Source organism: Miscanthus floridulus, chromosome 19, assembly GCF_019320115.1.
Source record: "Miscanthus floridulus cultivar M001 chromosome 19, ASM1932011v1, whole genome shotgun sequence".
Classification (NCBI taxonomy): domain Eukaryota; kingdom Viridiplantae; phylum Streptophyta; class Magnoliopsida; order Poales; family Poaceae; genus Miscanthus; species Miscanthus floridulus.
This window is the reverse complement of record NC_089598.1, coordinates 25,537,298-25,550,792: the sequence shown is the minus strand read 5'-3', so window position 1 is coordinate 25,550,792 and position 13,495 is coordinate 25,537,298.

The window sequence follows — 13,495 nt, the reverse complement described above, 5'->3', positions numbered from 1 at the left end:
TCCTGCTGTGTTGCACAGTATTACCCTTAGTTGCTCTCTGGAAAGTAAAATCATCGAGCTTCAAAAAACCGATGTGGGTGTGTTCCATATCAAAAGGAAGATGAAGGAACAAGAGACAAAGCACTTTCGTGTTGATGAGAAGGGTGTTCTATGGTTTAAGGATAGACTTGTAGTACCGAAGGACAAAGAACTTAGAAACCAAATCTTAGAAGAAGCTCACTCATCCAAGTTATCTATTCACCCGAGAAGTAGCAAAATGTATCAAGATTTGAAATCTCGCTTTTGGTGGACCAAGATGAAGAAAGAAATCGCAGCTTATGTTGCAAGGTGCGACAATTGTTGTAGAGTCAAAGCAATTCATATGAAGCCTGCTGGACTTCTCCAGCCATTGTCTATACCAGGATGGAAATGGGAAGAGATTAGTATGGATTTTATTGTTGGACTTCCCCCTACCCAAAAGAATTTTAATTCCATATGGGTAATAGTGGATCGTTTAACAAAGTCTGCTCATTTCATACCAGTTAGAGTTGACTATCGACCAAGTGACTATGCTGAGTTATATTTTAACCAGATAGTACGTCTCCATGGTGTTCCTAGAACCATTATATCCGACAGAGGACCTCAGTTCACTGCTCGTTTTTGGGAACATTTGCACAAGATGATAGGGACCAACTTAGTTAGAAGTTCTGCTTATCATCCACAAACCTCCGGACAAACGGAGCGAGTGAATCAAATATTGGAAGATATGTTGAGAGCTTGTGTCATATCATCCAAAGGTTCGTGGGATAAGTGGTTACCCTTGGCTGAATTTTCCTATAATAATAGTTATCAAGAAAGCATCAAGATGGCCCCCTTCGAAGCGTTGTATGGCCGTAAGTGTAGAGCTCCTTTGAACTGGGTTGAATCTGGAGAAAGGAGATACTATGGCCTTGATTTCATTGAAGAGGCTGAACAACAAGTCCGTACTATCCAAAAACATATGAAAGCCGCTCAAGCTAGGCAGAAAAGCTATGCGGATAAAAGAAGAAAGCCCATTGAGTTTGAAGTAGGTGATCATGTTTATCTGAAGGTATCACCGATGAAAGGTGTGCAGCGATTCGGAGTAAAAAGGAAGCTTGCACCTAGGTATGTAGGCCCATATCCGATCATGGAAAAGAGTGGGAATATAGCTTACAAGATAGAGTTACCTTATGAGATGAGAGCTATCTTCAATGTGTTTCATGTCTCTCAATTGAAAAAATGTCTCCGTGTTCCCGAAGAAAGAGTTTCACTTAGAAATATCAAGTTGAAATCAGATCTATCCTATGAAGAAAGGCCAGTGCGGGTTATCGACACAAGAGAGAGAGTAACTCGAAACCGTGTGGTCAAGTTTTACAAGGTTATGTGGAGTAACCAGGGTAGTGAAAGCGATGCAACGTGGGAACGGGAAGATTATTTAAAGGACGTATACCCTACCTTCTATTCAAAATGGTACGCTTTTCAAATCTCGGGGCGAGATTTTTATAAGGGGGGAGGGCTATAACACCTTAGTGTTATGGTTGCACTAAAACACTTGCATCACATGAGCATGTGCATTATCATCTCATTCATAAGCATCATACCATGATGAATGTATCATTTCATGTGTGTTTCATTTGAATTGTTTGGTTCTATGCTAGCAATTGGTGAGTGCTCATGTGTGGTTTATGCAAATGTGTGTTAAATGTCCTCTTAAACAACTTAGCTATACTTAGGATGTAATTAGGAACAATGTTCATGTTGACCATGTTTCCTAATTATGATTCCAAGTCATGGTTTGACCATTGTCGACCTTTGGAGCTCTGTTGTTTGACCGTTTAAAAAGTACAGTTTAGAATGTTTGCATGTCTGAGCAACCTAAAGCAAAGTTGTAGAAAATTTTATAAGGAACAAACTTTGTTTAGAGGACAAGTCATGAAAATGTGTGGAACAGTCTCAAACATGGCCCACAAGTCAGGCTTGGGTGCTAATTCTACACTTAGAAAATTTTCTAAGTCCCTTGCTGATTTCCAGTTTTGTAGGCTCGACTTTGACTTGATTTTCTCTCTATCCATTGCAAATTAGACTTTGATCTCTAAAGGAGTTTTGTAGATGGTACATAGGACTTCAACTTTCGTTTAGGAGGTTTGCGCTAATGATCAAAGGATTCGGAAATCCATCGGATCCAAATCGCGCTGTCAGGCTCAGGCATTGCTCTGCTGATCGAACTGAATCAGCAGCTACAGTGACCGACCGTTGCAGAACATCATCGCCGCGTGTATGCCACGCGTCGCCGGCGTCCTGAGCAGTCAGGCCTCGGCATGGCACTTCATCCCGCGGCGCTCGCTCGTGAATCCTCCGCGCTCACATTCCATTCCTTTGCCTCCTTTGTCCACAGCAGCATCGCAGCGCCTCCGCTTCGGCCGCCGTCGTTGCCGAGTGTGTCGCCGTCGCGTATCTTCCTCGCCGTCGTGTCGTGGCTCACTCCAGGTAGCCCACCACTCCACCTTCGCCTCCTGTAGCTCGTCCACCTCGCCATTGAGCCGGAGAGTCGAGGTAGAGGCCACATTTCCTTCTTCCCGCGGCGGAGCGCCATTACCGCCGTGAGCTCCAACGAGCTCCCGCGTACTCACCACCGTACCTCGCCTCGCTCCATCACTCCCACAGCTCCGCTGAGACCTCCTCTAGCTCGTCGTCATCTCCACACAGTCAATCGACCTCAGGTGAGGCCGCATTCGGCGTTTTCGCGCCATCGCAACCTCGCCGGAGTTGGGTGCTCCGTGGCTAGCCCCACCTGGAGTACCTCGTCACCTCCGCTCTCTCCCTTCTCATTCCCCGGGGCACCCTAATGCTTGAATCAGGCCTAGCCAAACCTCTACTAGCCAGAGATGGCCAGCGCACCACTGGGCTCCTCCACCGTGCCGCCATGAACGTCGGCGAGCTACCTCAGGTGGCTCCGCCCTCCCATCACCTACCCCTATCGATGCGCATAGAGGACTAGAGCACGGCGGTGACCTCGGCCTCGCCGGAATCCTCACCGCCGGCGAGGTAGCACCGAGCAGCGTAGCGCAGAGCCGCCTCCTCTGTTCTGGTGTGACTGACACGCGGGCCCGATTGGCTGGAGGGCCCCAGCTGTTAGCGTCTATTGAATGAAAAGCTAGTGCATTTGTTCAGATTTTGATGCTATTTTGTGAATTTTGTATCTCTTTGTGGGTAGATCCAAATGGAGTGATTCTAATTTTGGTAGAATCACAGTGAAGTCTAGTATTTAGGAAAAATATGACATGAGCACTTGAAGTGGAAATTTTGGATGAATTAAATAGGAACTTGAAATGTGTTTTTAAAAGCATGCAAACTTGTTTAAATTATATCTTGAGTTTCTGTGCTCCAAAAATTATGAAATTTTGTGGGTGAGCTCTTCTTGTTTAGTAGAAGCTCTGGTAAAAATTTGAGAGTCAGAGCATGTATGGTTGTTGATTTATAGATTTTTCCTTTTATCATTGGATGATCCTTGTAGGAATTTTAGTAATTTATTTATGAATCCAATGACCATGAAAATTGTTTGAGGATGTCTTAGTACCTTAAGGATGCTAGGAAAAATATAAAATCTGTTGCTTGACACTTTTCACTAGGGTTTCCTAATTATGCCATTTTAAGCCTTTATGCCTTGTCATTTTTGTGTGGGATGAGATACTTGTTCAATTGATGTGAAATTTATGTAGTAGCCTATTGGAGACATATCTAAGCTACTGTAATTTTTGTAGAATTTTCTGTATGCTTTCGATATGTGTTTATTATTTAACCTAATTATCTAAATAAATTAATAAAGGAATGAAAATGATTTATTTAGGAAGGGCCACTATGTTTGCTTATGTTCATTTGATGTATGTTAACTGTTGGTAACCTTGATAGTACTCGTGGTGCTATTCGTGTATGTAATGAAGTATTATTTTCACTATAATTCTATTATAGTGACTTTCTAGACAGATTTTAGAGTTAAGCATATTAACTGGTGAATTTTATGTTTGCTGTGAAATTGGTCAATAACAAAGTGGTAGAAAAATTGTTTATATAGCTTGTGTCAAAATTTCAAGACATTTGACCTAGTAGTTTGAGAGTTATCTCAGTTGGAAGACAGCACTCCCAACTGCCTACTCTCTGGAACCCACGGACAGTTTTGCAAGATCAGTCTGGGTGACCTAGTTTGAGTTTGAATTAGTCTTTGGTGATTAAATGAAAGTTGTAGACAATTTTATAAGCTTTCCAGAAAGTCTTAAATCATGGTATTTGGATCTGTAGAACTCTAGTTATGGATCAAACATGTAGCTACTGTTTGCAGCCTAAAAACTATTGAGCGCAGTGAATGACTTGCTTGCTTTATATGAGTTGATGTGGTAATTTAGATGCTAGGCTAATTAAGATAAATTGTTAGTTGCAGGTGCTAGACCTCTTACTGAAGATGAACAACTTTATCTTAGGTTATTAGAACTTGGTGAGTGTGCCGTTCTTGTTTTCTAAAAGAGATATGCACATACTCGGTAAAATCGATGTTAATCTTGTATCATTATGTCTTTCATGCGTCCATTCTTACATGGCTGTACATTTCATCATCACCTTCCATCTCTTGTGCATGCATGATTCTTATACTATGCATATGCATGCAATAGGTGTTCCGGAGGGAGTCACGCTTCTAGAATTCGAGCCAGTACTTCCGGAGGAGCAGCAGCAAGCTCCAGAGCAGGAGGTGCAGGCCCCCGAAGAAGGAGTCAACGAAGAAGTTCTTGAGTGCCCCGATCACCAACCTTCGTCTTTTCTGAAAGGCAAGCCCCGGAGCATTCTAAGTCTCCCATATTTTAAAAATGGTTACCTTGAGTATCTTTAATTGTGATGCATTAAGTGATAGGAACTGGATGCAAACTCTTGTTGCATATATATCTATTCCTTATCCAGTAAACGTACCTTGAATCATATTTAGGTCCAGGAGCGAATCAAAGCTTAGCCTTGCTTAGACCGGTAAAAGTCAGGTGATTTCCTGTCACCTGCAAGTTAGGATTATGTCTAGTCACGGTTGGCTATATTTGCTATCATGAAAAATAACCATGTGTTAATAATGAATTGTGACCGGGCGGGACGTCGATAGAGAAGCAACAAGGCAAGGAGGTCTTGGGTGTGGATCTATCCCCGTCTGTGTCGGTTAAGGACCGATTCGCTGTACGTCCTCATGTCATGTTGAACGCATGCCTATCACTTAGTTGGCCGGATAACTCGTTTTGACCGCGAAGCCGAGTAGCTCAACTCAGGCCAGGAACCGAAAAGTGAAACTGCGCACCCTGGAGGTAGTAAGGATGTGTGGGGAGCCATTGGCGTAAGTCCTAGGTGAGATTGACCACCTGGCAGAGTGGACTCCCTGAGGGTGAGGGGCTGGGCGGACCCGCAATTCCTGAGTTGTACCAAAGGTGACCTGAGGAAACCACTGATCAGGTTGATTGGGTTTGTGTTAGGAATACCCCTCCAGCTGGATAGGAATCGATTCGAATCGCCGTCTCTCCCGGATAGTGAGAACTTGACTGAGCAGCGGCAACGTAGATGCACTTAATGGAACTTGATGGTTAAATCGATGATGATGATGTTACAACATTATACCGGATATGGTTACTAATGTTTGGAGTTAATCAATTGCTTGCTCTAGTACAGGTGCTAATCTAGTTGACAGGTTAATATTGATAACTTGTGGCTTACTAATAATTTAAATTGTGCTCTTATATCATTAAAGCTTTTATGCAAAATGGTTGTCAAGCAAGATCCACCGATAAAGCCTTGCATACTCCTTGGTGTCATTTATTTCTGGTTTTTGACGGATAAGTCTAGCTGAGTACCTTCTCGTACTCAGGGTTTATTCCCCCTTGTTGCAGATGACGTGCTCTATAATGGCTACTGCAAGTATTGTCTCCACCCTATGGGGGATGAAGACTAGATCATGGGCATGATCATCTATGTTATCTTATCTTACTGCTTTTGCTAGATATGACTATGGAGCTGGCTTGTATTTGAACTAAGTGTGTGTGATGGTCTCAAACTACTTTGCTTCCGCTATTTGTGAACTCGTTTTGTACTAACTATGTGTACTCTGATGTATGAGGTACTTGTGAACTACTTGTGAAATGGATGTAACATGTGGCTTGTTATGTTGAATTACTATGATCTTGGTTGTATGCAAGTTGGTTTGAAATCCTTCGTGGTTTCAGTTGACTACCGGGTTTATATGGGTTCAAGTGTGACGGTTCGATCACTCCGATGATTGCTTTCGTACTTGTGCTCTTATAAATTGGTCGGTTCTGTTACAATCTTTATCACCAGTTGTCTTCGGATGATGATGCGGACGACGACGAATCTTCACCGCCCAGAGATGATCACTCACCATCTCCCAACAAAGGAGATCACACTACCTTCCCTGGTTCCTTGCCATCACCCCCGAGAAGACAGAAGTCTCTTTCTCTTCCTCGTCCTCCATCTTCTTCAGTCCCAAGAAAAGAGAAGACTCCTCCTCCTCCCTCTTCATCACCCCCGAGAAAACATAATTCTCGTCCTCCTCCTCCACAACAGCCCAAAACAAGATCTAAGGCATCCTCGCAGTCGCAGAAAAGATCCTCGGATTTAGTCGCTAATGCTCCCAAAGTGGACCAACAAAAAAAGAAAAGGACGATGAGTGGCAGCGTTACAAACTTGATGAACCAACAAAAGCCAGAAGTAGCCTCCAAGGAAGACAAAGTTAGATTTTGGAATCTATTTACCTCATTGCCTAAGTGGAGGGTGCAGTCCGAATTCAATAGGCAAACAGAAAGTAAGCACAATCAATTAAGAGTCGAAGAAATACACCATGAAGATCAAAGAAACATAAACAAGATTGTCGAAGACAACCCCGGATTAAGCAGGGATGATGCCGCGAACATCTATTATGATTCACTAGCATATAAGACGGCAAGACCGGTAATGCAGTTTCAAAGAGGCAATTTCTTGGTGGACGAGGAGGAGTATAAAAATTTGACAATATATATGCGTGACTTGCATGATTATTACATGGACGAAGCACTTGAGACGGGGCAGGCGGGTTTCGAATATATTATTCGTCCGCCGCATGTTTTCTATTATCCTAATGAAAAGAAGCACTTTGTCAATTGGGATCACTTGTTTCAGCTATTCCAGAGACGCGATCTCGATACACAAATGTTGACGCTGTGGACTATATAAGTACCATACTCGTACGATATTATAATTAACTACTCTCTCGATATACAAATAGTTAAATACTACACATTCCTCATGAATTATGCAGGTGTGTAGCAAAATATTGCTTCAGCTCATATGTCTTTCCTGGACCCCGAGTTAGTCAACGAGAGAACATGCGGAGGCATGCATGGAAATAAAGTAGAAGATCTGACGAAGACACTGACTGTCATTTTTGAAAATTTTAAGATGAGTAATAAAACCAAAATACTTATAGCCTACAACTGCAAGTATGTGTTCTCTGCTCTTATTTTTATGCTTGTTTTTTGTAGTTTTGATTATTCGTTAACTAGGGTTTTGTGATTGCAACAACCATTTCGTCTTCATTGTTGTAGATATTAAAAGAAATCGAATCAAGGTGTGGGACTCGAAGAAAAAGCCACTTTCTTTGTTCGATCCCCTAGTCAAAGTGCTTAATGTGTAAAGCGAACCTAATAACATATTAGTTTCTAATCGCACATAGCATATTCTAATGTTGCCCCTTTTTTCAAACTTTATAATGTGGCACAGTGTACAGGCAAAAATGGTTGGTGGGACGAAGGTCTCATTCCAGGTTGTACCAATGCAATTGGAGACCCTAGACCAGCCGACGAGAAACAATGAATGCAGGTTCTACATAATGTGGGCAATGCTTCGCTACCTCGGCGTAAAATCAGAGGCGACAGATGCTTTGGTGTGTATAATCCCCATTTCATTTATATCTGTTAATTCAACAAAACGATCTACTTATTTCTCTAACATTTCTGCCTTTCGAAATCGGTTTTTTTGAATGACAGCATAAGAAATTTAAACACAATAGGCTGTTAGAAATAGAGGTCAAAGCACTGTCATCGGAGCTAGCAGCCTTCGTTGTATTGGAGTGCTTGGAAAAAAGGAACATTCTCCATTGCATAGTCCGTGAAGTACAAGGCGCAGTACGGGCCAGAGCGGCTCGCTACACTATTATAATTTCTTTTTTATTTCAAGGGATCGAGAGCTTCATAAGTACATTTGAACCGTAACCGTAACATTTGTAATGTTTAATGTTGATGAACATGTCGTTTACGTAGCAAATATAAAGCGAAACCCGATTCCATCAAAAAAATAAAAAATAAATTATATAAAACAATAAAATACGAAGAAGAGATCACCGCCGGTTTACATGTCAAGCCGACAGTGATGTCTTGAGCAACACTGCCGGTTCAAAGCTCAAGCCGACAGTGTTGGCTTGAGCATCACTGCCGGCTCGAATGACAAGTAGACTTGAGTCACAAGCCGGCAGCGTTGGCTTGAGCATCACTGTCGGCTTGTGCCATAAGCCGACAGTGTTGGCTCAACTAACACTGCCGGTTGGTGTCAGGAACCGACAGTATTGCCTGCACATCACTGACGGTTCCGGTTATAAGAACCGGCAGTGATGTGAACCCCACATCACTGCCGGTATGCCACTACCGGTTCAAAATCCGGCAGTGAAGGGGGATTTTGAACCGACAGTGATGTCGTGATGTGGGGTACTGAATAGACGAGGATTCATAATTTTAGAGATAGGGAGATTGGGTGCATAGGATGAGCCAACTTTTTTTGTTTGATTAGGTGGATGTAATGGGCCTGTTTAGTTAGTTACTCCATTTTTTATACATATTGTATTGGGTAGGGCATTGGGACTGTCCTAACTCCTAAGAGCACAATATATGGCAAATAGAGGCATTCACGCGGCTCGATCTCGCCACACGGCTTCCTTGCTCTTGCTCTATCCTCTGATACAGAGTGTTTTGTTTTGTGTTTTTTTTTGGGAACGGTAAGCTGTTTGGTTGTTATGGTTTGCTGCAATACTGCAAGTATATATAATTCGGAAATCAGAGTTACTTGAGCTGAATTGCAGCATGTTCCAAAAGATGAATGGATCATGACAAGTATATATAACTAGCGTGAGCCCCCACGCTTTGCGTGGGAAAAAAAATCAAAAATTTTTTTTGTCGGGCTGACACTGTTCTTTTGTCGGGTTAAAAAAACTTATCGGGTGGCACTGTTCATTTATCGGGTTGGTACTGTTTATTATCGGCCGGTTCGGGTGGTACTGTTTGTCCGGTACCCGGCACTGTTGCTCTGCAGCGTTCCGGGTCTTGAGAAACACCGGATGAACAGTAAACCGCTGTGGAAGGCCTCAAATTTAAAGTTTTATAATTATAATAATAATATAATATATATATAGATTCAGAAAACAGAGTTTGGCACGCGGCTCGACTCGACCATCGGGGGCGGCACGCGGCCGAGCGCATGGGCAAGGCGAGGACGGCGCGTGGGCAAGGAGCGGGCGACACGCATGCTGACGGCGAGCAACACGCAGGCGGCTAAGCATGGGCCGATGATGTTGGTGAGCCATGGGTGCTCCAATGCGCGCGTGCGGAACTACCCAAGCGCGTCGCACACAGCTCCATTCGACCACCAGAGGCTCGCATAGCAGGCAAGGCGACGACTGTGTGCGATCAACGAGGGCGGGCCAGTGTGCTGTTGAGGCACAGGCCGGGTGCTCCAACTTGGGCGGCGTTGTTTTTTTACAGTAGAGGCGAGTCAAGGGTTTGGACTAGATGAGATTTGGGAAGACGGATCGTAGATGAGCCAGATGGACGGAGGGGTAGAACAGGCTAGGGACTAGAGGCCTGACACTACATTGCAGAGAAGAACAGGCCAGGTTTGCACATGAATGCTTCGTGAACTGAGACATGTAGAGCAGCGATCGAGTACCACAACTCCACGTGCAAGCCACAAGCTTCTTTGTTCAAAGTTTCAAACAATTAGGCTATTGCGGGATTTTTTCTCTAAAAATGATCAAATCAGCTTAAACTTAAAAAATGGATAATAATAAATCACACAAGTATATTAATTAAAAAAGTGAAACCAATATTGTTAGGTTTCTATAAAATAAACCCACACAGTATAGCTGATAAAGATCATTAATCACAAAAGTATTAAAAAAGGTGAAACCAGTTCTGTTAGCTTTTTATAAACTAAACCTTAAAGATTATGAAACCGGTTTTATAATTTTTATGTTATTATATTTTTAGATTTCTTAGGCTACACAAAAATTCGTGGCCTCCATACGACGCACGGGCATATATCTGGTACACTAATATAAACTATTTTAGGTGGAGCATTGGGAGTGTCCTAACACTTCTAATATATGGCAAATAGAGACATTCACACGGTTTAATTTGATCTCACCACACGGCTTCCTTTTGCTCTTGCTCTATCCTCTGATACAGAGTTGTTTCACAGTTAAGGTCTGGTGCAATAATACTGCAAGTATAATTCGCAATTATTTGAGCTGTAGTGCAGCATGTTCCAAAAGATGAATTGATTATCACAGATCAACGATCTGATCCCACTTTTCTGTGGCAGCGAGCTCCAGCAACTCAGACTCCGGTTGAATACATCTCAATCGACGTTGCTGATTTTGAAGTTCACCCTAGCTCACCCCTCATCACAAGGAGACCACGGTTGTTGGGGCCTACAGTGTGGACCTCGAGCTTTGCATGGGGACGAATGCTTCAGCGGAGACTGGCCACAGTGAAAACCGCCTACTGGAAGAATTGTGTAATTCAGTCTCCCGATACCTCCCAATCTCATTTGTTCTCTTCATTGTGCAACGCCCGACACCCAGGTCTAGTTGGTGTTGCTAGTGAACAACTTCCTCAGATGGTATTTTATAGACATGAACTTGGTCTCTGTATCTAGTCCTATATAATAAATGTTGGGAACAGTTTCATGAATGCTTACCTTAGCATTTTGTTGAAGCTTGGGACGTACTCCTTGGTATTTTCAAGAGATACTACACTTTAATCCAACTCGTGCAAAGGCTGCAACTGCAACCATGTGGATGCAATTGCAGCAGAGCCATGTAAATAAATTTGGATACTGAAACCGCTCAGTGTCTCAGTATAAGTTTAAAGCACCGTAGCTTGGTCGGAGGGCAAAGCAGTGCTGGTGTGAGACTAAAAGGTGCTGTCTAATAAACAAGGCAGTGTTTCCTTTGTTGCTTTGGTTTAGTGTATACTAGTACTAGCATAAATGTAACGTAATAGAATGATATTAGTATGTGGTATCTATGCACCAAATTAAAATATATTTATCCTCTGAATTACTCGTTGAATGGAGAGTTTCACAACTTAATAATAAAAGTGTTTAGATACATTGTAATTATATTTTTATAATTTTAGTCCCCGACGAACTCAGTGAGTTAACATTAATAATCACTACAAAGTAGTATAAGTAATAATTAGTTATGCTGTCACTATTGATCATCACAGTTAAAAAAACGATTATTAACCATGTGTTACGGCGTGGTCGGTGAGGAGATTGTAGGGGAGAGTGGAGTAGTAGACGGGACTAGGAATTGGAATGCAAGGGGTAGCGAGGAAGAGACGCGGTGGAGGGTTTGGCGGCAGCGGCAGAACCGCTCGTAGCCACCGTCGACGGGAAGCCCACCCACCTCACGAGGTTTATTCCTTCTTCAATAATCTGATTACATTTCCTAAGTGGCCTTTATAGACTAGGTCCACTTCCTAACAAACTGTAAATCCATCTCATAAATCTCCTCCCTAACTGCTCGCTTCTAAAACTAACACCGCCTCCTAGACACTCGTTGCAAGACGCCTGGTCCGGCGTCTATAGTGGCGGCCTAGGAAGGAGTCCACAACACGTACCATGGCTTTGTAGCATCTAACTATGTACTACATTGCTAAAACTCTCAATATGCAAATCTATATACTAGTATATAGATTCATGAAGTTGCATGTTTTATCTCTGCCAGCTCTACGTTTATGCTATTTCCTTCCCATACTGGCGTACAACCACATCCACATGCGTGGAGAATTGCAGATCGAGTTGTGGGCAACTCACTGGGATTGTCATTTGGACGACGAATGTTAGGGGGGGCATAGGAGGAGTAGGATGAATGGCAGGAGAGACACTCCTGACTCCCGAATCCTCGTGTGAAGAGGACTGTGGACTCCAGCGGAACTCCGGAAAACATTAGGGGACCCCTAGTCTGTTTTTATAAGACATGAGAAGTCGAGCAATATATAATGCACCTGTTTTGTGATGGTTCCACCATCATTGAGGCCAATTGATTTACTCCCTCTGTCTTAAAAAGAATATGAATCTTGTTTTTTGATGAGTCAATTTTTTTAAGTTTAATATTTGTATCTTCAAATCAATTTATTATAAAAGTGTATTTCATGAATAATTTAAGGATACTTATTACATATTACAAAAAATATTTCATGCTCATTTTTTTATAAAAAATAAGTCATTTGAAAAATGAGATGTGTATTTTTAGGACTGATCAGCTCCAAGAAAATGTGGCCATGAACTCTGGACCGATCTGAGCTCTGAAGTCCATTTAGTGCTTAGAAGATAGAAGTTAAAATATGATACTAAGTGAAATTAGAAATCCAAAAGTTAAAATATGATAATGATCGAAAACAGTCATAAATGATGTCAATACTACAGAAACGAGCCTGATAAACGAAACCTTCCATTCTCGCTTTTATCCCTAAGGGAATATGACGTCCATCACCAATTCTATGGGCTTTAATGTATGTTAAGACTTTGTCTCCTCATGTAGAAGCTATATCTTTGTTTTCCCCTCTATTTCTTCAATAAATAATGCACGTGACAAGGTAATTATTATACATTAATACAAATAAAAACTGTCCTACATGGAGCATTGGGAGCACAATATAGCAAATTAAATAGAGGCATTCACACGGCTCGATCTGGCACATGGCTTCTTTGCTCTTGCTCTCTGTACTCTGATACAGATTTGTTTGGTTGTTAAGGTTTGCTGCAAGACTGCAAGTATATATAATTCACTTATTTGAGTGCAACATGTCGCTAATGATGAACGAATTATCACAAGTCAATGGTCTGATCTCAGCTCACTGTTTTGTGGCAGCCAGGACCAGCATCAGCACCACCGCATCTGATTGAGTACATGTCAATGGCAATCGAAGTTGCTGATCAACCAGTTCATGCTAGTTCACCACCATCGGAAGGAGACCATGGTTGTTGGGGCCTACTGTGTAGACCTTGAGCTCTGTGGGGCACGAAAATGCTTCAACGGAGAACGACCATGGTGAAAACCACCATGTCACATCCAGTTTTAAAGACAAAACCAGATGTACATCATATGTGTGCCTAAGAAGTCAAATCACACGTATAGCGACAAATTACA